The 25009-nt window shown below is 38.7% G+C and overlaps 1 long non-coding RNA gene across 2 annotated transcripts in view; it reads right to left on the bottom strand.

Annotated features, from left to right (window-relative positions):
• Positions 1 to 25009, bottom strand: part of LOC110211048 (uncharacterized) — a 59021-nt gene that overhangs the window by 13505 nt on the left and 20507 nt on the right. For both annotated transcript variants that reach the window (XR_013482747.1, XR_013482748.1), the window contains exon 2: positions 20165 to 20217. This is a non-coding gene — a long non-coding RNA (uncharacterized LOC110211048). The remainder of the gene's footprint in view (positions 1 to 20164; positions 20218 to 25009) is intronic.

The raw sequence follows: 25009 nt of genomic DNA, 5'->3' as shown, positions 1-25009 counted from the left end.
CCTAGAGCCTTAAGAGACTGGGACTTTCCCAGGGTCAGACAGACAAAAAAGTATCCAAGAGGAGAAGGTGATAAATAATACAAAACACTGCAGAGAAGTCAAGAAGGGTAAGGATTGAGAAAAGGCCATCATACTTGGCAATTAAGAGGATCATTGGTAACATTAGTAAGTTTCAGCTGAGTGATGAGATCATTGCAAAGTGTTGAGTAGCAAGTGAGCGGAGAGAAAGCAGAGGCAATGAATGTGAACAGGTTTTCCTAAGAACCTAAGAATTTGACTGTAGAAGGTAGGAAAAATATGGAACAGTAGCTTAAGGGGATTGCAGGGCCTGATTAGGGTTTTTGTCTTTTTTTTTTTTTCAGAATGGGGACATTTGGGCATGTTTATAGGCAACACTAGCCATGTGATCTTGGGCAAGTTACTTTGCCTCAGTTTCCTCATCTGTAAATAGGGATAATAATAGCATCTACTCCCCAGTGTTGTTGTGAGAATAATAATTGTAAAGTATCTATTACAAAATAAGCATTATATAAACTTTAGCTATTGTTGTTATTAATCAAGAGAACTCTCTTTTCACCCATTGCCAAAACATAATCAGATTTTCGCATTCAAACACTTGCTTCAGTATATGATCATGAGACAAGCCTATCAACCATATTTGTTATGATGGAATGACACCAAAAGTGTCATATTTGTCCAAGGCACATAGGTTTCTTATCCATACATAGGTCTTTAAGACAAATCAAGAATCATTTCTGTAGTCTGGTCAAACAATTAAAGTCTTTACTTTCTCCTTTTTCATTTTCAGAGGAGGGAGTTTTTAAATTGGGAAACATATAAAAATATTATTTTGTAAATTTATTACTTGTAACTCTTAACTTTTTCATAAATGCAGTCACTTTATCTTTCTAGATCTCAGTTTGAATCTATTTTGAATGTGAGTTTCGCTTAATTTATTTTTTTTAATATTTCTTTTTAAAATATCCACTAAATGGGGCAGCTAGATGGTTCAGTGGATAGAGCACCAGCCCTGGAGTCAGGAGAACCTGAGTTCAAATCCAGCCACAGACGCATAACACTTACTGGCTGTGTGACCCTGGGCAAGTCACTTAACCCCATTGTCTGGCTAAAACAAAAACAAGTAAAGAAAGAAAATATATCCACTAAATACAGGAGTATGGCATAGTGAATAGAGAGCTGGTCTCAGAGTCACATAGACCTGGGTTCAAGTCCTGCCCCTGACACACATGGGCTATGTTTGCCTAGGCAACACTAGCAGAGAAGACGCAGACCTAAATTGGGAAAGGAAGTTCCCTCCGAGAGTATTTTTACACCCAATAAAATCACAGATCAGATTTTTTTTTAAATCCACCAAATATACTAGTTGCAGGAGGAAGTTTTTATTGTAAAGTGAATTTACTCCATCTTTATTATTACCACTTAGAAAAATGGCAATTTCTTCTTTTAGTTCAAATGCCCGTCAAAATCCTTTGGCATAAGAAAACCTGCATGTTTCACATGTTTCTAAACAAGACTCTTGTGCTCTGCCTCTTATTTCCACATAATTTGGCACAGAACCTCCTTCTTAGTGGTATTTTTTATAAAGTTGGTTACTCTTACTGGGGACAGTTGTATATACCTGTAGTCTCTGAAACCAGGGAGGCTGAGGCTGAGGCTGGTGGGTTTTCTTGAGTTCAGGAGTTCTGAGCCACAGTAAGGCTAAAGCTGTTAGGTTTTCTTCACTGTCACCAATATGATGTGCACTCAGGATTCAGGCAGGGATTGGGCAGCAGGCTGCCTCAGGAGAAGTAAACTAGCCTAGGATGGAAAATTCACTTCTTATCTCAGTTTCTCATGTGAACCTCTAAGCCACATCTTCCCTTATTCCTGCCTGCCAACTTTCCTCACGTGGTGAGAACTGTTGGCTCTTTTGGAGAACCGTGCATCATTTGAAATATGTCCCCTACATCCCACTCACTAAATACAACTAATAAAGTGAAGGAGAAATAAAATATGACAAGTTGTGTAGGGGCATGGTAAAGCAGATTAAAGTTTCCATGTTGATCAGGACTGGGATCAGGACTGTGAATGGCTGGTATGCTTCCCAACTGGGCAAGATAGAGAGACCAAGTCTCAAATAAAACAAAAAATAAATCAATCAAAAATTTAAAAATTTAAAAATTTAAAATCAAATCAAAGTCAAAATAAAATAAAGTTGATTCCTCTTGCAAAAACTTGAAAGACTACATGTGTGTGTGTTTGTATGTATGTATATATATATATATCTTCTATTATTTTTCTAGATACTAGACTATGAACCATGTAAGTTAATACTGTATTTAATAATTTAATGACCCTAGTGTGGAAACTACTGCCTTTCTGAATGAATGTCTGCCCTCCTATTCAATGATAGGATTTTTATTTAATAATAATTTAATAATTTCTGTGCTGCATTCACCGTCAGTTACAGCAAATTCCCATTAATTTTGGTTTTTCTTGACTCTGCTTTTAACTTTGTTTTCAGTGGAAAACATGAATTATTTATGCAAGAGTTGTACGCAAAAATATCCAATGATTTTGGCCATTGGCAATAATAGATATAATTAGACAACACTTCAGTGAGGTAAATGCAAATGCTTCAATATTTCCTCAACAAATACTCAGGTCTTGCTTTTTTCTTCCACTGCCTTCAGAAACTCTGCTCTGTTTGGGACTCTTTCCAGAGACTTGTGTGGCCCCATGCAACTTATTCAACCTTTAAACTGAGTTAATGGTACTCCCATCCTACATGGAGATGTGGTGGGGATTAGCTAATTAATTACCATGGGATTGTTGAGTTCTGACATCAAAGTGAAGGCCAATGGTGACTCTGAGTGAGATAACCTAAGTGCAGTTAGACATTTAATTGTGGGAAGCTGACTCATTTGATGATGCAAGCCCATTAGAGGCCATTCAGGAAAGAGGCAATGGAAAGAGAAGGGAATGAAATGAGTCCCAGCAGTCTGAAAAGGTCACAGCAATGGAAGGCCAAGAAGATATCAAAAAGAGAAGAAACATATGCGGATCTTGGAGGACAGAGGGAGAATGGGTGGCTGATGAGAGAGAGGTGATATTAGAAACCTATGAGTGAGAACTGAAAATTATAAATTTCCCCAACATGCTGAGGCTTTAAGACACTTAGCTCCACTCCTTCCTTCATATCTGATGATTATGCCTTAAGAAAACATAGTCCTTGAATAAGAAAAGCCCTTTCATTGTTATTTATGTGAGCTCTCTTTTTCCCGCACATCCATGTGAGTGAGTAAGAGTGACATAAGAACAACATAAAGGATTCACAGCAACTCTTCTGCAAGAGCATACATGTTTTTCAGACCCCTCTTTTCTTTCCTATATGATTTAGCAACATTTCCTTAGAATTTTTTTGACTCTCCCCTCACTCATTTAAATTGAATAAAATACCTCTTCTGACTACTATTTTCCATTTCAATTTGATATGGCATAAATTATAGAATGATGGAATGGACCGAAAGTTGGCCTTGGATTGAATTGGGTTCAAGTCCTGCCATTGACGTATCTTGTCTATATGACCCTAGCTTAGTCTCTCAACTTCTCAGTGTCCCCAGGCATCTCTCTAAGATTTCAAGTAACTGACTGGTTGGGAATATGCATTGGTGAAAGATGTTTCCTCACCAGGAGTGCCTCTTATGCTAGGTACTTAACAAATGTTTGTTGACTGACTTTTTGAAAAAGAATAACCAATGAATTTCCAGTTTTTAAAAACCATTTGACAAGAAAAATAACCAACTTTAGAATCAAATGAACAAGAAGTCTTTTTTTTTAAGCAACTGGGGTTAAGTGACTTTCCCAGGGTCACACAGCTAGTAAGCGTCAAGTGTCTGGTCTGAGGCCAGATTTGAACTCAGGTCCTCCTGACTTCAGGGCCAGTGCTCTATCCACTGACACTCTATCCTCTCTATCCACATAGCTGCCCCTCAAGAAGTCTTTTTAATATGGTTTAATTTACAACAAAATCTTCCATTTAAAATATCAGCCCTTTTGTTTAGGACCAAGGAAGTCAATAATCTTCAATTGAAACAGTAGATTTGCATAATTAATATATTCTTTCCATTAAAGAAATCAGATTTGAACCCAAAAAAATCATTTTAACTTTTATTGGGGAATTTTTCAGCCTGGGTTCCTGGAGAGTCCAGGGAGAATCTCACCTACCACCTAAATCCACTGACTAGGGATGAAATAACTTGAGTAATTGAACCGGAAAAAAAAAAAAAGATTTAGTAGCATGCTGAGGAAGACTGCTCAATTGTAGAAGGGTGCAGATTTGTTTTTTTGAAATTTTCCAGACCCACTTAGAGGACAGAGCCAATCAGCAGCATTCTCTAGCAGCTTAGGATAGGTAAATAAAGCATTTCATGGGGAAAAAAAAGAAGAAGAAAGGAAAGAATAGAAGAAAAAAGGAAAAAGAGAATTATAGCCAAGGAAAAGGGGGAAGGGTACTTCTGGGGGGATAATTTCATGTCACTGGTAGAATTTGTTAATGGAATGAGAAAACATTCCCTGTTCAAGGGCAAGAAAGAAGAGGAGGTAACAAAAACACTTCTACAATTGTTAAAGAAGCCCTTTTGATCGAAGACAGCAAGGTTGAGGTAACCATTTGGACAAAGCTTCAGGTGACTTTTATCTGAAGACAACAAATAATTTTTACAACAGTGGATTAAACTGTATGCTTTACTCTGTCCTTACACAGTTTGTTATATTTTATTTCTTCTTCACTTTATTAGTTTCATTTAGTGAGTAGGATTTGAGGGGTATATTTCAAATGGATATTAAGTTCTCCAAAAGAGCTAACATTTCCTACCACAAGAGAAAAATTGGCAGGGAGAAACAAGGGAAGGGAAGGGAGGCCTGGCTTAGTAGTTAACATGAAAAAAAATGGGATAAGAAATAAGATTTCTTTTCCTTCAGGGTAAAAATGAAAAGAGTAAGAGAGTGCCAGGCTGTCCTCAAAGATATTCAAGTCACTAGACTTGAATGAACAGGTAGCTTAATTGGCGCAGTGGATAGGGTGTAAGATATGTAGTCAGGAAGACCTCAGTTCAAATCTGGCCTCAGACATCTACTAGTTGTGTGAGCCTGGACAAGTCACTTTACCTCTGCCTGCCTCGGTTTCCTCATCTGCAAAATGGAGATGATGATAATAACTCCTACCTCCCAGGGTTGTTGTGAGGATAAAATGAAACGATATTTGAAAAATGCTTTGCAAACCTTAGGGTACTATATAAATGCAAGTTATTATCATCACATTCTAGGGAACTAAAGGAACTGAGGAATTCAATTTTGGGGTTTGCATCAATAAACTTTGAAAGATCATAGAGAATGAGAGAAATGCTTCAGGGGATTCTATCATCTGCATCCTAGATTAATTCTGCCATTAAGGGCAGGGACCATCTTTCTTTTTGCTTATATTTATATGTTCAGTACTGAAGGAAGGGTTAATGTATAAGATCTTCCCTACCCTCAGCCCAACCCAAGGGACAAGGAACTTCCCTAAAGTATTGTTCTGGGATTTGTTTCAACCCAGACCCACCTTGGGGAACTATTCCTTAAAAAAACAGATCTTGAGGTAAACATCCAGGGACCCAAGACATTTTTGACATAACAAAAATTGTTCTTGAGGTTGGAGAGTTTTGGTCAAAACTCTCAGATCCTTAGGATTAATAACCTGTTCCTTGGCTCCCTGTCTTCTTTGTGTAAGGATGATAAAAAGGGTCTTTCTTGGGAAAGTGACTTGGGAAAGACTTGGGAGTCTCCCTCGGAGAGGATGCTCTGCCATAGGGACTTTCCCAACCGAGACCCTGATGGCTGTGATACAGGACTCCCCCAGCCAGATGTTCAGGAATTGATGTTTCCTCGGAATGATGATGTATTTCTTCTTCTTTATCTATCTTTCTGTTAATAGTCTTGCTTTCCAAGATTGTATAATCATACGTAATCACATTTATGTGCACGTATGTTTATGATTATTATCATTATTAAATCATTTATAAGCTAGGAAAAGTGTGAACGTGTCTTTGTGGGTACAGATCCAAACCCATGAAACAAATTATAAGTGCTTCACAGCCTGTAACACCTGTTACAAGTACTTAGCGTGGGACTTGAGATGTAGGAGATGCTTAACAAATGTTGGTTGTTATTGACCAAATTTTTTTTTCTGACATGTTAGCTATCCTTTCTAGCCAGTAAGCTGTTGCTGGGGGGGGGACTATAATCTCTAAATATTTGAAAGTAGGAAAAGGTAGATCTACTACATGTAAACTAAAACTACTGAAGTTGGTGAAAAAGAAGTCTGAACTGCTGAGTTATTGTTGACAAAACTTGATTCTTGACAAAACTAGTCCTAAAAAGTATCATATTGGAACCAAATTAAGGTTAAAGAGCAAAATCTTTCCAATCTTTCCAAAAAGTGCTTTCCAATGAGAGTACATTCTTGGGGAGAGAAGCTCCATTCTTGGTCCAGGTTATTTGGGGACCTCACTTTTCCTGAGTGAAGAATCCCATCTGCAAATGTCTATTCCACAGTTGGCTAATTATAAGCACCATCAACCAACTACAACTATAATTAGCTGCTTGCCCCTCATTTTCAGGGTACAATTAGATAATTGCAGGTGTAATCATCTGTACACCCAATTTTGCAACAACAAACAATTGTGCTATTAAAAAAAGAACTAGCTGTATTAAAAGGGAGGGGTGATTGAGGCTCTCTTTAACAAGTTGGCCTTCAATTTTTAATAAAGCTAATAAATAATTTGATTAATGGAAAAATATTCAAGTTCTTTATTTTTTAGATAATTTCATAAGAGCTTCCTAATAGTTCTCTAATGTGCCTCGCTGTGGTGTCATTGTTGTGATGCTAGCATAATTAAATAGTGTATGTGAATTGCCTCTCCATAGACAAATAGTAATCCCATCCAAATTTTATAGAAGCTGTAAAGCAAATATAGAAGTGGAAAAAAAAAAACTCATGTAAAGCTACTCTAAAACAACTCCAACATTGTTAATGGGATAAGAGACTAAGGAATTTAAAGTTGGCTATGGTCCTCTCTCAGCATGGAAATAAAAAGATGCTATCCTTTAATTAAAGCTTCACTGTCCTTAAATTACGGAAGTTCAGAGTTAGAGGTCAACTATTCCAACCTCTCTCCCAATCTTGGGATCCATAAATAAAATCAAACAGAATCTTGGAGTTAGAAAGGACAAAAATTAAAGGATCTTAGAGTTAAAATATACCTCATCCTATTCATGTCTGAACAATAATTCTTTCTACAACATTCTGGACAAGCAATAAATCATTTTACTTTTCTTTGAAGACCTCCATGGAGAGAAAAACCATTACTTCACAAGGAAGCCTATGCCATTTTTGGATGGTTCCAATTTGAGGAAAGTTGATGTTGAGCCCAAATCTATTCAGTTGTAACTGCTGCCTGTTGCTACTAGTTTTGTTCCCTGGGGCCAAAGAGAACAGTTCTAATCCCCCTTCCACAGACCCTCTTTCCAATACTTGAAGACGACTATCATGTCCCCACTAAATCTTATCCCCAGGGTAAACGTCTCCATTTCTTTCAATTAATCCTCATGTGGCCCATTCTCCAGTACCAACAGCATTCTTATTATCCTCCTCTGGACATTTTCCAGCTTGCCAACTAAAAGACAGTGCCCGCAAACTGAACATAATCCTACAAATGTTGCCTAACCAGGGTAGAGAAGAATTGAACTATCCTCTTTTATGTTCTGTCTGGACATTTTTCCTACTAAATGCAGCCCAAAGTCATTACAGCTTTTTGTTGTTGTTGTTATACCTCCTTCACCCTTTATTTTTGAGGTTTATTTTTTGAACCTGAATGGGACTTTATGTTTATCCCAATTAACTTAAGTTTATTAAACTCAGCTCTGTGTTCTAGCTTAATTCTTCTATGGAACATGTAGCTTATGATTCCTAGTTTCATATCATCAATGAGATGATCAAATAAAATAATATTTATAGGTCACAATCCTTGACTTAAGGAAGCTCACATTCTAATGGGGGGACAACATTCCAATAACTATGTACATATACTACTTCTACATGTACATATACATGTATGTGTGTACTGTGTAAATATATACTTATGTGTATATATACATATACAGTCTAAAAGGATGAAAAGGCAGTAAAATAAGAAGTGCTTAATGAATGTATCTTCCCTTCCCCTTCCAACCTGCAAATCTGATAACCATGTCATCTCTGCCTTCATTCAAGTCATTGAGAAACATGTTAGATAGCACAGGACCAAGGACAGGTCCATTAGGCAAGCCACTAGAAACTTCTCTCAAGATTGATATCAACCCCATTAATAATTACTCTCTGTGTCTGGTCATTAACCAGTTTCAAATCCAACTAACATTGCTATCACTGTGTCTGTATCTTTCTATCTTGCTCAACATGGGAGATTTCATTAAAAATTCAGAGTTGCTATGTTTACAGCATTCTCCTAATCTACTAATCTAATTAATCCTGCCAAAGTAGGACATGAGGTAAGTCTAGCAAGAGTCCTTTTTGTTGTTGGCTTCTAAATTTTTCATTTTTCACTTTGAATGTAACAAACATCAACAAATACACACATATCATTAAACAAAGAACAAAGAAGAGGAGTGTAAATAAAACTATAAATTTGTTATTCTAGTTTTAGGCACATCATGTTTAATTTAATAATAGTGAAACTGTCCTGATGCTTACCTGTGTCCTCTTCTGAACTGTCATCTGTTATCTTCTGCTTACTTTAAAAATATTTAAGTATTTATTATATTTTAAAGTATTTCATTAATTCTCTCTTCTTTCTTTTCTCCAGTCACTATCCTTATAACCAATAAGTTATCAAACTTTTATATAATATTTTATATTATACAAAATATTATATTATATATAATAATCAAAATAAATCAAATAATCAATAAATCAAAAATCTTTCTGGACCTCTAGTGCAATATGTACATAAACAGGTACATATTGTATGCATGTATATATCTATATTTATATCTATGTACATATGTAAACCATACATATATTCATACTCACGCATGTATACACATACACACACACACTAGCATCTGAGGGTTAGAAACAGCCTCCTGAAGAATGTTGTGTGTGAGCTGAATCTTGAAGGGAGACAGATTCAAAGAGGTAGAGGTAAGGAAGGATATTATTCCAGGCATTGGGGACAGATGGTACAAAGGCACCAAAAAAAAAAAGGTAGAAACTATGAGAAATGGCAAGTAGGCCAATATGGCTGGACCACAGTGTGCATAGAGTAACACCCAAGGAGACTAGAAAGCTAGGAAAGGGCCAAAGTATAATGATATTTAAATGTGAAGCAAGAGTGTTTACATTTGAACACAGAGGTAATAGGGAGTCAGTGGAGTTTTTTTGGGTAGGGGAAGGGTTGACATAGACTCATACTTTAGGAAAATCTCTTTGGCGGCCATGTGGGAGATAGATTGGAGTCCATTGAAATATGGAGAACAATTAAAAGGCCACAGCAATTGAACAGGACAACTAGGAGTGTGCTGGTTAACTCTTGGGAAAAAATATATCTGTGACAAGCTTTTAAGTTTAATCTCTACTATTAACATTTTCTTCATCACTTTCTTAAGCCTAGAAAATCAACAAAAGAATAAATTAATCTCTGATTTATAGCATATGCTGATTGCTGAGGTGTAAATGTTAACACTGAGAATTTAACAATCAGATCTCTTGAGCTGGTACCAGAGGCCTCAGCATGGCTCCCTGACTGAGAGGTGATAAAGAGGATCTGAATTTAGATAATGGCTGTGTGAGGGGAAATAAGGGGATAGATGGGAGGGATGTTTGAAAATAGAAATGAAAGATTTACCTACTGATTGGATATGGGGGGAAGGGGATAAGAGAGAGTGAGGAGCTGATGACACTGAGGTTTGAGCCTGGGTGACTAGAAGGAGGGTGGTGGTTACTGTTCATCCTTCGTTTTCAAAGAGGATTTGTGATGTCTCAGGGTGATATCCTGACTTGCAAGTGAATGGGATTTAAGTGAGGCAAAGGTGCACAAAGTCATCAGACTCACTCTGTCTTCCAGAGTCATTAAAGTACAGTGGCAAGACAAAGTCAGGATGACTGGCAATGACCCGAGATGCAGTGGGTGACCTCAGCATCCTCAACGTCTAAGCAAGCTCGGAGCACTCCACAGCATCTGTTTCAGTCACCTTCATGGCTTTGGAACAAAATTTTCTCATCTGGCCATTGTACTGGGGGAAGTCTTCATCTGTTTGGGGTAGACATCCCCCTAAGTCATCAACAGGTTTGAGGTCTGTCGGTTAACCTCAACCCGGATCTGCCAAGATGGGTTTACTGGGGTATGGCTTCTGTACGTGCTACAGCTTCTTGGAGCCGCAAGTGAGAGCTGGGTAACAGGTAGATACCAAAGGTGGATGAGCAGTCTTGAAAAGGCCTGCTCAAGCCCTCATACCAGAGGTGCTAGTCCTCTTTGAACACCACATACACAGAAGGAGGGTGGTACTCCCAAAAGTAATGGAGAAATTCCAAAGAGAAGTAGATTTGAGGAAGAATAATGAGTCCTTTTTTAGACATGTTGAGTTTGAGAAGCCTGCAGGATATCCAGTTCAAAATGTCTAATAGCAATTCTGTGGTGCAAGACATGCTGAGGAGGATTATATCATATATAGATCTAAGTATCATCTGTACAAAGATGATCATTGGATCCATGGCAGCTGATGAGGACACCAGGTGGAAAGAGCATGGAGAGAAGAAAGAAGAGAGATCAGGGCAGAGATCTGGCATGTGCCCACAATTAGCAAGCATAATATGGATAATGAGTGGGCAAAGGAGACCGAGGAGGATTAACAAGATCAATAGATAAGGACCCAAAAAAAAGAGAGCAATGCCGGGAAAACTCAGAGAGAAACGAGTATCCAGGAGGACTGGTCAACAGGGTCACACGCTACAGGCAGGTCAAGAAGGATGAGGATTAAGAAGAAACTATTTGACAATAAAGACATCATGGCAACTTTTGAGAGAATAGTTTCAGTTGAATGACAAGATTAAAAATAAGACTGCCCAGGAATTAGAAGAAATAGAGAGAAGAGGAAGTGGAGACGATGAGTATAGATGGCTTTTTCAAGGACTATCAGAGAAGTGGAGGAAAGATATAGGATGATACTAGCAAGAAAGGATGTTGGAATCTACCGACTTTTTTTTTCCAATATAGAGAGAGACATGGGCATGGCTATAAGCAACAGAGAAGGAATTAACAGATGGGGGAGGGTAGCTAAACAATGCAGTAGATATAGCACCCAGCCTGGAGTAAGGAAGATTCATCTCCATGCGTTCAAATCTGGCCTCAGATAGTTCCTAGCTGTGTGACCCTGAGCAAGTCACTTAACCCCATTTGCCTCAGTTTCCTCATCTGTAAAATGAATTGGAGAAAGAAATGGCAAACCATACCAGTATCTTTGACAGGAAAATCCCAAAATGGAGTCATGGAGAATCAAACACAACTGAACAACAACAAAGAGATTGAATATGAGAGAGAGAGAGAGAGAGAGAGAGGAGAGAGAGAGAGAGAGAGAGAGAGAGAGAGAGAGAGAGAGAGAGAGAGAGAGAGAGAGAGATGGTAACAATAACGGGAACAATCTGCTGGAGAAGACGGAAGATTGGATCAAGTACATGTTTGGCCTTAGATAAGAAAAGGGCCACTTCATTATCAGAAATTAGAGTAAGGGAAACAATAGTGGAGGATGATATTATAAGGCTGCAAAATGAGACGTGAAGAAGAGTAAGCTTTCCTCAAATGGCCTCAATTTTATAGGACATTGGCTGAAAGGATGGGTAGAGGAGATGTTGTAACAAGCTTGAGGAAAGAAGTTTCCAACAACTACTTTGATGGAGGGGATAGAAAATGGATTAAAAAGAAGCAGAAAGATAGCGTTGCTGCAGTCATGGCCAAATTGAGATTAGATAACACAAATTTGTAGGGATCCCAGTTAGTATGGTTTCATGACTTCCGCTAGCTCTGTTCAACAACACATGAGCAGGAGCAGATCAGGTGGATTATGGGAGTAATCAAGGGTTAGGGCTTGATGAGGAGTGAAAAGAAAATCAAAAGTACTGAATAGTGAAGAGTTGAACTGGTTCACTAGGGATTCAGGATTGGGAAGGGAAGAGAGGATAATTTATATTTTCACTTTCAGCTTTCATGAAAAATGGTTGCGGGGAAAGGAGTGAGGGAAGAGAAAGACTTGAGTTAGATAAAGAAAAGGAATTTGGGGAGGTAATTCAGAAAGGTTTGGACTACGAAAGAAAGTCAGGGATTGAATCTGGAAAGGAGAATTTGGGCAAATTTGGCAAATTTGAAGAAAAACAATTTTGAGGCCCAGATAGTGATACAGATTTTCCTTCCAGGTTGAAGGAGGAACGGGATCCAGTATAATTAAGGCATATAGAAAGGATTAAGGAGTACAAAGAAGGATTACAGAGTAGACCATCAAGAAATACATTCATAATGGAAAAGGAGAAAGTTGGCAACACAGAAAAAGAAAGGGTTAGTAGAACAATTAGAAGGTAATGCAGATTTTTAGGTGGATTAGTAAATGAGGCAAATTGGTGAAACAGTTGGGGGGTTGGTGATACAAGGCTAAAAAGAGAAGAAATGTGGTCATAGAATTTTTTTTAGATGAAGGAAAGGAAGTGGTGTTGTTTAGTTTTTAAGACATTATATTTGGCTGAGAAGGTTTTAACCAGGTGCCTAAAGCTGAAGTGGAAATACCCACAAGTAGTTAAAAAAAAAAAAGGTTGATAAGCTCAATGATTATTAAGAGTAGGAAAAATTGTGTTATCTGTGTTCCAAATGTAGACTGTTCTCCAGCCCAGTGGTGGAAGTGAAGGGACATAGAGATCACCTCTCCATACTCAAGATTGTTAGGGGACAGCAAAGTGTTCCTAATGGAAACAGATGAAAGGCTTCAATGGGAGAAAGAGAACCTGAGATGGAGGAGAGAAGACTTAGCCGTCATCAGGATGTTGGAGGGTGGAAGATTATTACTGAGAGGAAAAAGTAAAGAAAAGGAATAGCTGTACATTTAGAGTTTACAAACAGATTTGAGATTCTTCCTCAGGATCAGAGAGCTGGATGCTCAGAGAAGGAAGAAGTTGCTCATTTACCTAAGAATAATAAGAATAAAACCATAGAAGCTGTCAGCTGAGAAATCATCTAAGAGAGGGAAGAGGACTAAGAGGAAAATGGTAATCGTTGGTGGATCCCTGCTTAGGAGTACTGAGGTAGCAATTTGTTGACCTGATAACAAGGAAGTTTTGTTTTCCTCCCTAGACATGTGTCCAAAACATAACAGAGAACCTTCCAAGACTTAGCCAAACAAATAACAACTATTCACTTCTGGTGAGTCACATGGGTATATATGACACTGACCAACTCTAAAAAAGTATTGCCAATAATTGTGACATCTTAGGTAAGACATTGAAGACCATAGGGGTATAGGCTGCATCCTTCACTGCTGCCCATTGAAAGCAAGGGGCTTTCGATGGAAATTAATTTGGAAAGTGAACAGCTGGTTAAGAAGATGGTGTTTAAGAAGCTGGGAGTTGGACTTCTAGATCATGAATTGAAACATAGGAATGACAGCTTCCTGACCAGAGATGGAGTGTACCTAATGATAGCTGATAAGGCAACATTTGTTGGGTGTCTTACAAATCTAATTAAAACTAATTTAAACTAAAAAGGATGGGACAGGGAGGACTTCCTATTAATATCCCCCAGGTTAGATACCATAAAGAATAAGTACTTACAAAAGGAAGAAGAATAGTAGCTAACATACCCATAAGTCCACAAGAGACAAAATCCAAACAAGAGCTAGCAGTAAAGAAGTAAAATGTCTATATACAGATGCCCAAAGTTTGGGTAACAAGAGAAAGTAGAGGTCCTTAATGCGAGGAGGAAAATTTGACCTCGTAGGTATCACTGAAACTTGGTAAGATGAAACCCACAAGAGGATCATGGCCTCTGAATGTGTCAATATTATTCAAAGGAAACTCGATAGGTAAAATGGAGGTGTAGTTGCATTGTATATTAAGAAGATGCACACATATGAGGAAGTCCAGGAACCAGATCGGGAAAACACATTGGAAAGCATTTGTGTGACTCTCAGTCTCCTTCTCTGGGGAAAGAAACAGAAGTGATTTTGTCTTTGGAATACACTATAGGTAACACAGACAGAAAGAACTAATGGATGGAGAGTTAGGGAAACATCACAAGTCTGGTACAGAGGCACCACCATGGGACATTTCAATTATCGAGACATCTGCTGGAATTCTCTCTCTGCCAAAAGCAGAGCAGCTAATAATTCTTCATTTGTCTAATTTCATCCTTCAGAAGGTGGAGGAACCAGCAGGGAAACTCTCACCAGGATCAGGTTCTCACAAGGAAGAACTCAATGCAGAGCTGGAGATGATGGGAGCTCTGAGTGGAACTGATCACTCCCTGCTAGAGTTGTGATGTGGTACAGTGGACAGAGTGCTAGGCCTGGAGACAGGAAGACTCATTGTTCTGAGCTCAGATCTGGCCTCAGACACTTACTAGCTGGGTGACCCTAGGCAAGTCACTTAACCCTGTTTGCCTCAGTTTTCTCATCTGTAAAATGAGCTAGAGAAGGAAATGGCAAACCACTCCAGTATCTTTGCCAAGAAAACCCCGAATAGGGTCTTGAAGAGTCAGACATGACTGAAAACAATTCAGCAACAACTCCTAGAGTTGGGGATAGGGAAGGAGAAGAAATCTGGGCACATAAGAGCATCCATCTTGAACTTGGGAAGCAGATTTCAAAGAGCTCAGAGGAAAGAGAGACAGGATCCCTTGTACTAAATATCCAGGAGGAAAGCGAGGTGCTGAAGAATGAAATCATGAAGACCTAAAAAGAAACAGTTTCCAGGAGAAAATGCTTAGCACAGTGCCTGGCACATACTAAGCACTTAATAAATGTGTATTGACTGACTAAGAAAGAAAAATGGAATTTGTTTAAAGAGACCAATATGAATAAATGGAAGGAACAACTACGTCAATGAAATCACAGATCCATCACAGCAAATAAGCAGGGGTATGTACGCTGGAGCCATTCTAATACCTAATGAGTTATTTCTGCTGTTCAGTCGTGCCTGACTCTTTTTTTTTTCTTGGCTAGGCAATGGGGTTAAGTGACTTGGCCAGGGTCACACAGCTAGTAAGTGTTATATATCTGAGGCCGCGTGTCTGACTCTTCATGGCGCCATTTGCAGAATGGGCCCCAGTAGCAGAAATACTACAGTGCTTTGCCATTTCCTTCTCAAGCTTATTTTACAGATGAAGAAACTGAGGCAAACAGGGTAAAGTGACTTGCCCAGAGTCACACAGCTAGTGAGTGTCTGAGGCCAGATTCGAACTCACAAAGATGAGTCTTCCTGACTCCAGGCCCAACACTCTCCACTGTGAGTTCATTGTTACATTTTTAACATGAACATTTACACCTCAGAAACTGGCAAACACTAAAAATTGGGCTTGATTTGTTGTTTCGTTGGTTTTCTAGACTAAAGAAAATATTAATAATTAAGATTAAACTAAAAATCATGTGTGCACATCTCCCCCTCACCCATCCCTGTCATTAAACATTTACCAGCACATCCCTGTATTGCTCTATAAACATTGCTTGAGCTCAGCAGTTTCCCAAACTCAGAAGGTTTGGGAAAGGATGTCATCACCAGAATGGAAGCCTGGGGACTGGAGACAAATAACAACAACAATAATAATAATAACGACTGGCATTTATACAGTGTGTTTTGGCTAGGCAGTAGGGTTAGAGTAACTTTCCCAGGATCACACAGCTAGTGAGTGTCATGCCTCTGAGGTCACATTTGAACTCAGGTCCTCCTGACTCCAGGGTCAGTGCTCTATACACTGCACCACCTAGCTGCCCCTATACAGATTTTAAGGCTTACAAAGTACATTACATTTGTTACTTTATGACACTCCTTCAGGTAGGCTCTGTTCCTCTGGTTTAGCATGGATCTACTTAGCAGACCCCCAGCAAGGGTTTAAAAACATAAATATCCGTGTTTTTCTTTTCACTCTTTTAAAAGAGTTTCCTCTTATTTGAGACAACTATTTCTCTTGATGCTTCTAATAAACAGCAGTAAAGCTTCTTAGTCAAGCAATGGGAAGGCTCCCTGGAGGGTGAATTTGAAGGACCTAGGCCAGGGGTGGGAAACCTGCGGCCTTAAGGCCACTTGTGGACACCTAGGTCCTTAAGTGTGGCCTTTTGACAGAATCCATTCGGACTGGATCCATTCCATCAAAAGGCTGCACTTAAGCACCTAGAAGGCCACATGTGGCCTTAAGGCCGGAGGTTCCCCTCCCCTCCTAAGTTTTACTGAAATACAAAAGGTGATTTTTTTTTTAACCTGAAAATGCCTAGAGACACCGTAGCCCTTATAACTGGCCTGATCTATGCCATATTCTTCCATGGTTAATTATCACAATTCCTACCAGCATTTAATTCCCTTATCTCTTAGAATCATTCATTTCCTTCAAAGTTTAGCTTGTATCCCCTTCTATATGAGGCTTTTCTTAATCCTTCTCCTCCAAAAATTATCCAGCATGGATGTATTCATTTTACATACACATGTGTATCTAGATCTAGTAAATGTATACCTTGTCTCCTACAATAGAATGTCAGTTCCCTGGGGACAGGACCTATTTCACTTTTATCATTGGGTTCCCCGTATCTAACGGCAGCTGGGTGGCTCAGTGGATAGAGCACCTGGCCTGGAATCAGGAAGACCTGATTTCAAATCTGGCCTCGTACACTTCCTAGCTGTGTGACCTTATGTAAGTCACTTAATCTTATCTACCTCAGTTTCCTCATCTGTAAAATGAGCTAGAGGAGGAAATGGCAAATCGCTCCAGTATCTCTGGCAAGAAAACACCAAATGGGATTACACAAAGTCTGACACAATTGAAAAACGTCTAAACAAAAACCCCAGGCTCTGGCATAGACTAGATGTCTAACAAATATTTTTGATTAATTAAATGATAGTTGACATGTTCTGTAATAGCAAAGATATACATGTATATGTATATGCATTTATGTAAGTATATATGTATATTATCCGGCAACTTAAAATATACATGGAGATACATTTTAATGTATGTATAAATTTATATCTGTAAATCTATATATGTATAGATAAATCTGCCTGTATATATGTATATATAAATATATATGAATATATTTTATATGTGTATATGTAGATACATGTTTTGGTTTCTATGTTAATATAAGTTTTATAAATGTATACACACATATGTGTGATGCGTATGCATATAAACACATATACGTATATGCATGCACACACACACACACACACACACACACACACACACACATATATTTCTATATATTTTAAGTTACCAGAGAAACAATTAAACAGGAAGGCCTCTGTGGCTGCTATTGAAAACTTACACACTTGGCAGATATTTCCTTGCCTAGAGGCCAGTATTGTTTGCAGAGACTGTTTTGATAAAACAAATTAAGGAAATAGTGGGCTGGTCAGAACTCAGACTAACAGGGATTAAGCCATCTCAAAAATTGGGTTCTGAAATGCCTAATTTGGCCTCAGCAATTGGTTGTATGGTGTTGTCCAGGCCTGTTCAAATATTTTCTTTGTTCAGCTTCTAAGTGCTTTCTTTTTTCTTTCTTTCTTTTTCTTTTTTTTTTTTTTAAATCACACTTTGTGGCTCCATCAGGATGAAGTTGAGTCACGTTGCCAGACAGGGTCTCCCGGGTTATATGAGATGCCTAAAATAGTCACTGAGGAAGCACAGACTGTGCTCTTAACACAAGAAGAACTTAAATTATCCAAGGAAATGGGTCCCAGATGGGTTTGTAATGTACAGAGATACGCTAGGGAATGTAGTGTGATTGGAGAGGGATGGTGGAGGGGGGTTAAGGACAGTAGGCTTGTAGAAACAGAAGCCACCTTTCAGAGAACTATGTTTCACAGAGAGCATTTGAGCTCAATGTAAACTTATTGACTCTTGTGCTTACATTTCTATCCAAAGAAACCTGAGCTGGTGGTAAAAGAAACAAGTAAAAATGTGTAACAGAGGTAAGAGCCCTCATGAGTGGCTTCTAGAGTCTTTGCTAGGAAACAAGGGACAGATGGACACATTCTCAATTCCCACTTGGAACAGCTGGGCTGGCCCTTCCTGGCAGCTGGCTTTAATGTCACAATCCCTCTTGATTTTTAATGGGGATCATTTCACAAGCTAAGTTGAATGATGCAGATTTGTCCCTAAGACCTGGCTACCATGAAAGCCCCTTCCAGGGACAAATAAATGATGGAGAGGTAGCCAGGAGGAGAAACCTTTGACTTTTTTTTATATGCAATACGGGTGTTCAGTGCGCTCCCCGACCCTGATCTACCCTGAAAGAGATCTGAGCTCATGTTCCCAAAAGTGGCCAGGGGTCAAAAAGGGAGGAAAGGAAAGGAATTGCTTTTTCAATCATTAATTTGCCCTTCCTAGCCACAGCTAAATCACTGCTCTGTTGTGTATATAACCCCACTCTCACATAAGTGAGAGAAAACAGTGTCATCAATGGGAATTTTCTCTTAACCTTCTCTAGGGTTCTCTAGCTGGCTCACTTAGCTTTATAGTGGATTGACTTTGGAAGTCACGGGAAAGAAAAGCTGGGGCCAACTTGCCCCTATTCTGAGGCCCTGAAGAGTCTCAAGTCCACTATTCAGAAGTTCACACTTGACTCTCTCTACTTCTTCCAGGAATCTCTCCTAATCAAAAACAAAACAAAACAAAAAGTCCTTCTCCATTTACACAGGTTCACAGCATTACAAGTTCCAAAGACTCTTGGCCAATCAGGAATCATGTCAGCATCCCCACTATGGAGTACAGAGTACCATATCACCCTAGGCTTAGACCAGTGTAGAGCTACATATATTTCTAGATAAAAGTTCTATTTAACATGTGGAAAAAAAAGAATTAGTCAGCATAGTAGATAGAGTCGTAGGCTTAGAAATGAGAAGACCCATGTTCAAATTCAAATTCTGCCTCAGATACTAGCTATGTGACTCTGGACAAGTCACTTAACCTGGCTAGACCTCAGTTTCCTCATCTCTGAAATGAGAGTGTGGGAATCAATGGCCTCTTTACCAGGTAGAATAGCCATCACTTAATCTGGAAGGAGGATGGTAGCCTCCTCTGGGTACAGGGGAAAGCGTGCTAAATTGGAAGTCACAGAACCTGAGTTTCTAACACTCTTCTGCGTCTTAGAAGAATCACTTACTAAGTTCTCCCACTTAATACCTCTCTGACTGTGGGCAAATTGTTTAACTTTTCTGGGTCTTAGTTCCCTCATTCATAAAACGAAGCAGTGGTTGTTGCTTGGCTATTTTTGGTTGTGTCCAACTCTTTGTGACCCCATTTGGAGTTTTCTTGCAGAGATACTGGAGCAGTTTGCCATTTCCTTCTCCAGCTCATTTTACAAATGAAGAAACTGAGGCAAATAAGGTTAAGTGACTTGCGCAGGGTCACATAGCTGATAAGTGTCTGAGGCCGGATTTGAACTCAGGAAGATGAGTCTTCCTGACTCCAGGCGCAGCATTCTAACCTCTGTGCCACCTAGCTGCCAGCAGAATCTAGTTTAGAATTGTACCATAAGGGGAAAAAAAAGTCTGGGACATGGGGAATTGTAATTCTGGGTCATCCAGCTCTGAAAACAGCAAGTGAAACTGAAAAAAATCCAAGCAGTTTTAACCGATGTAGTACTTTAAGGGATAAATGTTCACAATTAGACATTAAACACAGAGAGATTTTAACAAAGGGGAGATGAATTAAACCAGAAAATGCTGGTATTCCCATTCAGGTAGATAAGGGACCCAAATTAGATTCCCAGAGATAGATAAAAGAAAGAGGAGATGAGCGGAAACCACAGGTGCTTAGGTGCAAATGCAGATTCTGGGGTTCTGTAGGCCAGTAGGCAAAGTAATAAATAATACACATACTTAATTTGCGGCTCCTGTTTATCTTCATGACTTTGGGCAAATCATTTATTCATCTGTAAAATAGATGCATGGGTGACACTCATGTAATTCTTCAATCAATTACCCTACCCCACTTAAAGTAATAGATAAATAGCTATACTCTGATATGGTAAGAACACATCTCAATCTATCAGATGAATAAATCTAAACTAAATGTGAAAACTTCTGAACTGCATGGGGTTGCACAGAAAATGGATTCAGATTGTCTGAGGAAACCTGGTCACTCCTTGTAGGTCATCTACAAATTATTAAGCCAGTTCCAGATTGAAGAGATTTGGGCACATAGGGAGCCAGGAAAGAGCAGTTCTGGCCAAGCTGCTGAGGAGTCACTTGGAGAGAGGAGAAAGAGAACACCTGCTCATCTACCTTTGGTGTCCACTTGGTCCCCAACTCACTTGTGACTCCAAGAAGCTGTAGTATGGGAAACAGCCACACCTTGGTAAAAAACTATCTTGGCAGATGGACTACACCAGCTTGAGGGTAACTGACAGGTCTCAAACCTGTCCATGAGTTAGAGGAATGTCTAACTCCAAGACTTCCCCTAGCAGAATGAGTACATGAGAACAATTTGTTTCAACAGCCATGAAGACAGCTGAACTAAACACTGTGGAGCACTTAGAGCTTAGTACGACATTAAAGACACCAAGGTCACTGTATCCTCCAGGTCATTGTCAGTTTGTCTTGATTTTTATCTTGGCATTGGACTTTGATGAATCTGGGAGAATGAGGCTAATAAATTTACAAAACTCTGCCTCACTTAAATATGATTCACAAGCAAGTCAAGACATCACCATCATGACATCATTGATCCTCTTCAAAAACAAAGAACACTTGGTGTCAGCAAGACCTGAGTTCAAATCCAGCCTTAGACACTTACCACACTTCCTGTGTGACCCTGGGCAAGTCACTTAATTCCAATTGCCTCACCAAAAAAAAAAAAAGAACAAAAAGGAACAACAATCGATTTGCCACACGTGCTTTCTAAGCTTAAAACCACTTTCTCCTGGACTCTGTCATGGGAGTGTCTAACACTTTAAGGGTATGTTTTGGACCAACTAACCCACCCTAGGCAATACTCACTTCATATATATGGCTGTATAAATTATATCAACTGATAATCATAGGATAAGAGTACACTGATAGGGGCTCAACTTATCAGTCAGAATTGGAGTTGGGATAATCACTCCAGAGAACATGCTGCATACATAAATAATTAACCTATAGGTTTATTGTTATACAGATTTTTAAAAATTATAATACAGATATGGTTTGGGTCAATGTAAAGTATCCTATAAATAAGCCGTAGCAATTAACTTCAGTACACTGGGAAGCAGACTATTAAAGAATTTAAGAGGTTTAATTCCATAAGTCCCAGGAAGGAAGCATTTGCTACATGCAATTTGATTCAGGTACTAACAAAAGAGTGACATAGAATTAAAAGTTTGAGCCTAAAACCTGGTAACCAGGACATATTTAACTAACTGCAAGGTGCTTCATCTCTTGTGTCTGGGCATTCTCTCTGGCTGTCTCCCATGCCTAGAACACTCTCCCTCCTGCACTCCCAACTACTGATTTCCCTGGCTTCCTTTAAGTCCCAACAAAAATTCCATCTTTCCCCATCCCCTCTTAATTCCAATGCCCTCCCTCTGTTAATTATTTCTTGTGTATCCTGTAGATTTATACATTTGTTTGCATGTTGTCTCCCCCGTTAGATTGCAACCTTCTTGAGGGCAGGGTCTGGTTTTGCCTCTTTTTTGGTATCACCAGCACTTAGCATAGTGCCTGGCATATAGTAGGTGCTTAATAAATGTTTATTGATTGATTGATTGATTGTTGAGAAAGGTCTTTGTGGATGTGTTGGTAACTATTACTCTAAGAGAGGAGAGAGAGGGAGAGCTCTAAGGGAGACTTTCCAAGTTGCTGAAATAACTGGGAGCCGCCTTCTATGTTCAACTTTGTCATTTCCGCAGCCTTTCAATAATCCTCCTTTAGGAGTCCTGTTGGAATTCCCCTTTCCTCTTCTCACCTACATTCCCACCTATCATTACCCCCCACCCAGGATGATAATTTAACCAATCCTGGTACTTCTCACCAAAGAAACCCTAACATCTGTTTCTCAGTAGCCAATGAACCCAGTGAGATGTTGATCACATATTTAAACAAGAAAGTCAGTTGTTTTTTAGATGTGCCTAGCAGAAAAATATGTATCAATAACAGAGAATTTTCTGCCTTGGTAAGAAGCCAAAACTCAATATCAAATTCAGACTATGACCCAACGCCTGTGATATGTAGTGTGCTAATCCACAGGTATCTATCTAGTAAATGGCCAATCCTTCTATAGAGTGAGAGGATAGAATCCAAGAATGTATGAGATGGAATAGAAGAGAATTTAGTAAATATTTACTGAATATATAGAACTAGGCTAAATCTTGGAAATACAAATAAAAAAGCAAGGAAGCCGCTACTCTCACCACGCTGACATTCTAATGGAGAAAATAACATATATAGAAGAGTCTGGCCACACAGCCAATGGAAAAGCCCAGGAGTCCTTAGTGTAGGAGTAGAAGAATCATTATGGAATGCAAATCCTCTCTCAGCAATCCCTCTCAAACTGCTATTTGCCCAGGTGTAGCCCTTCACTTTTTCCTCTCCACCTCCAGTTTATTAGTGAGCCTCAGAACAAGAAAAATGGTCACTTGACCATTTATGCTGCAGAGATTTGTGTTCCAAGTATGGGTGGATAAGGATCTTCCAGAACCCTTCCAGCTCTCACATGATTCTCTCCAGAGCCTAAATTTGGATCATTTTCTATCAAAATTAATTAAGTCTGCCTGGGATTCAAATCTGTAATTTTCCTGGATTGTTGTGATTTGCCTGCCTCTTAAATAAACAAATTCATAGTTGAGGAAGCAAGCTGTTCCTAAGATCTTAAAATGTAGCTGCCAAGGTGATTTTTTTTCCCTTTCTTTTTTTTGAGTAAGGTGTTTTTTTTTCATTCTGAACTTAAACACCAAAGAAAAACATTTCCATAAACACACTAGAATGGAAAAAAGGATTCTATATGAAATTGTAAATCCCCATTTCACACTGTTTCCTTTTGAAAAATTACGTGTACAGTAAATTCTATATGGTACTTTCAAAAATGTCCTACTTGTCTGTGCTTCCTTCTGAACTTCTATGCATTTTTTAAAATGTTACAATATGGTGGCAAAGAACTGGAAATTGAGGTGATACCCATCAATTGGGGAATGTGGTATATGAATGTGATAGAATACTATTGTTCTATAAGAAATGATGAGCACGCAAATTTCAGAAAAACCTAAAAAGACTCACATGAACTGATGCTCAGTGAAGTAAGCAGAACCAGGAGAACATTGCACAGAGCAACAGCAACATTGAGCAATGATTAACTATGACAGACTTAGCTCTTCTCAGCAATACAATGGTCCAAGAAGACTCCAAAAAATTCATGGTGGAAAATGCTAACCACATTCAGAAAAAGAACTATGGAGTCCTGAATGCAGATCAAAGCATACTATTTTCATTTGGTTTTTGGTCTTTGTTTTTTCTTTCTTGTGATTTTTCCCTTTTGTCCTGATTTTTCTTTCACAGCATGACTAATGTGGAAATATGTTTAACATGATTGCACAAAAGAAGTGCTACTATATATTGTGATATACAGAGGGTCATTCTTTCTGTCTTTGATTTCCCTAGAGGGTATGCCCAAGAGTAGGATCCTTGGGTCAAAAGAGTATAAAAATATCTTTTCTCACGTCATTACAAATTGCTTTCCAGAATGTTTGGACCACTTCATAGCTCCACCAACAGTGCATTAGTATGCCAGTCTTCTCAAAGCACCTTACCAACAAAACTCCTTATAGTCAAAATTATGGTTTTTCCAGTAACAATATATGACTTTGAGAGTTGTACTATAAGGAAAGCTGAGTGCCACAAAATCAATGCTTTCAAATTGTGGTGCTGGAAAAGACTTTTGAGAGTCCCTTGAACAGCAAGGAGATCAAATTAGTCAATACTTGAAGAAATTAATTCAGGATATTACTAAAAGGTAAAACATTGAAGCTGAAACTTAAAATACTTTGGCAGCATAATGAGAAGATTGGGATCATTGGAAAAGACTCTGATGTTGGGAAAGATTGAAGGCAAAAGGAAAAGGGGATGGCAAAGAGTGAGATAAATAGCATCATGGAAACAATGAATATGCACTTGGACAGACTTCAAGAAATAGTGGAGAATAGAAAGGCCTGGCATGCTGTGGTCCATGGAGTCATAAAGAGTCAGACACACTGATGCTGAGTGAAATGAGCAGAACCTAGAGAACATTGTACACAATAACAGCCACATTGCGTGATGACTAATATTGGTAACTTTACCCTTCCCAGCAGTGCAAGGATCTAAGACATCTCCAGAGGCCTCGTGATGGAAAACACTATCCACATCCAAAGAGAGAACTATGGAAGTTGAATTGCCATTTTTTTCTCTTCTGTTGAGTTATGTTTCCTCTTTCTGATGGTTCCTCCTATTGGTTTTAATTTTTGCTTATAACACCACCAATGTGAAAATATGTTTAATAGGAATGTAAATGTATAGCCTGTATCAGATTGTGCACCGTCTTGAGGAGGGTGGTGGGGAGGAAGGGGGAAAAAATTTTAAACTCAAAAGCATATGAAGTGATTATTGATAAATCAAAATAAATTAATAAAATTTTTAAAAAATAAAAAAAATTTAAAAATTTTAAAAAAGAGTCAGACACAACTGAACAATTTCTCAAAGCCCCACAGACATTGG

Source organism: Phascolarctos cinereus, unplaced genomic scaffold, assembly GCF_003287225.1.
Source record: "Phascolarctos cinereus isolate Bilbo 61053 unplaced genomic scaffold, phaCin_HiC Scaffold_1;HRSCAF=81, whole genome shotgun sequence".
Taxonomy (NCBI): Eukaryota; Metazoa; Chordata; class Mammalia; order Diprotodontia; family Phascolarctidae; genus Phascolarctos; species Phascolarctos cinereus.
The sequence above is the reverse complement of the archived record's forward strand: the minus strand, read 5'-3'. Positions and strand labels throughout refer to the sequence as shown.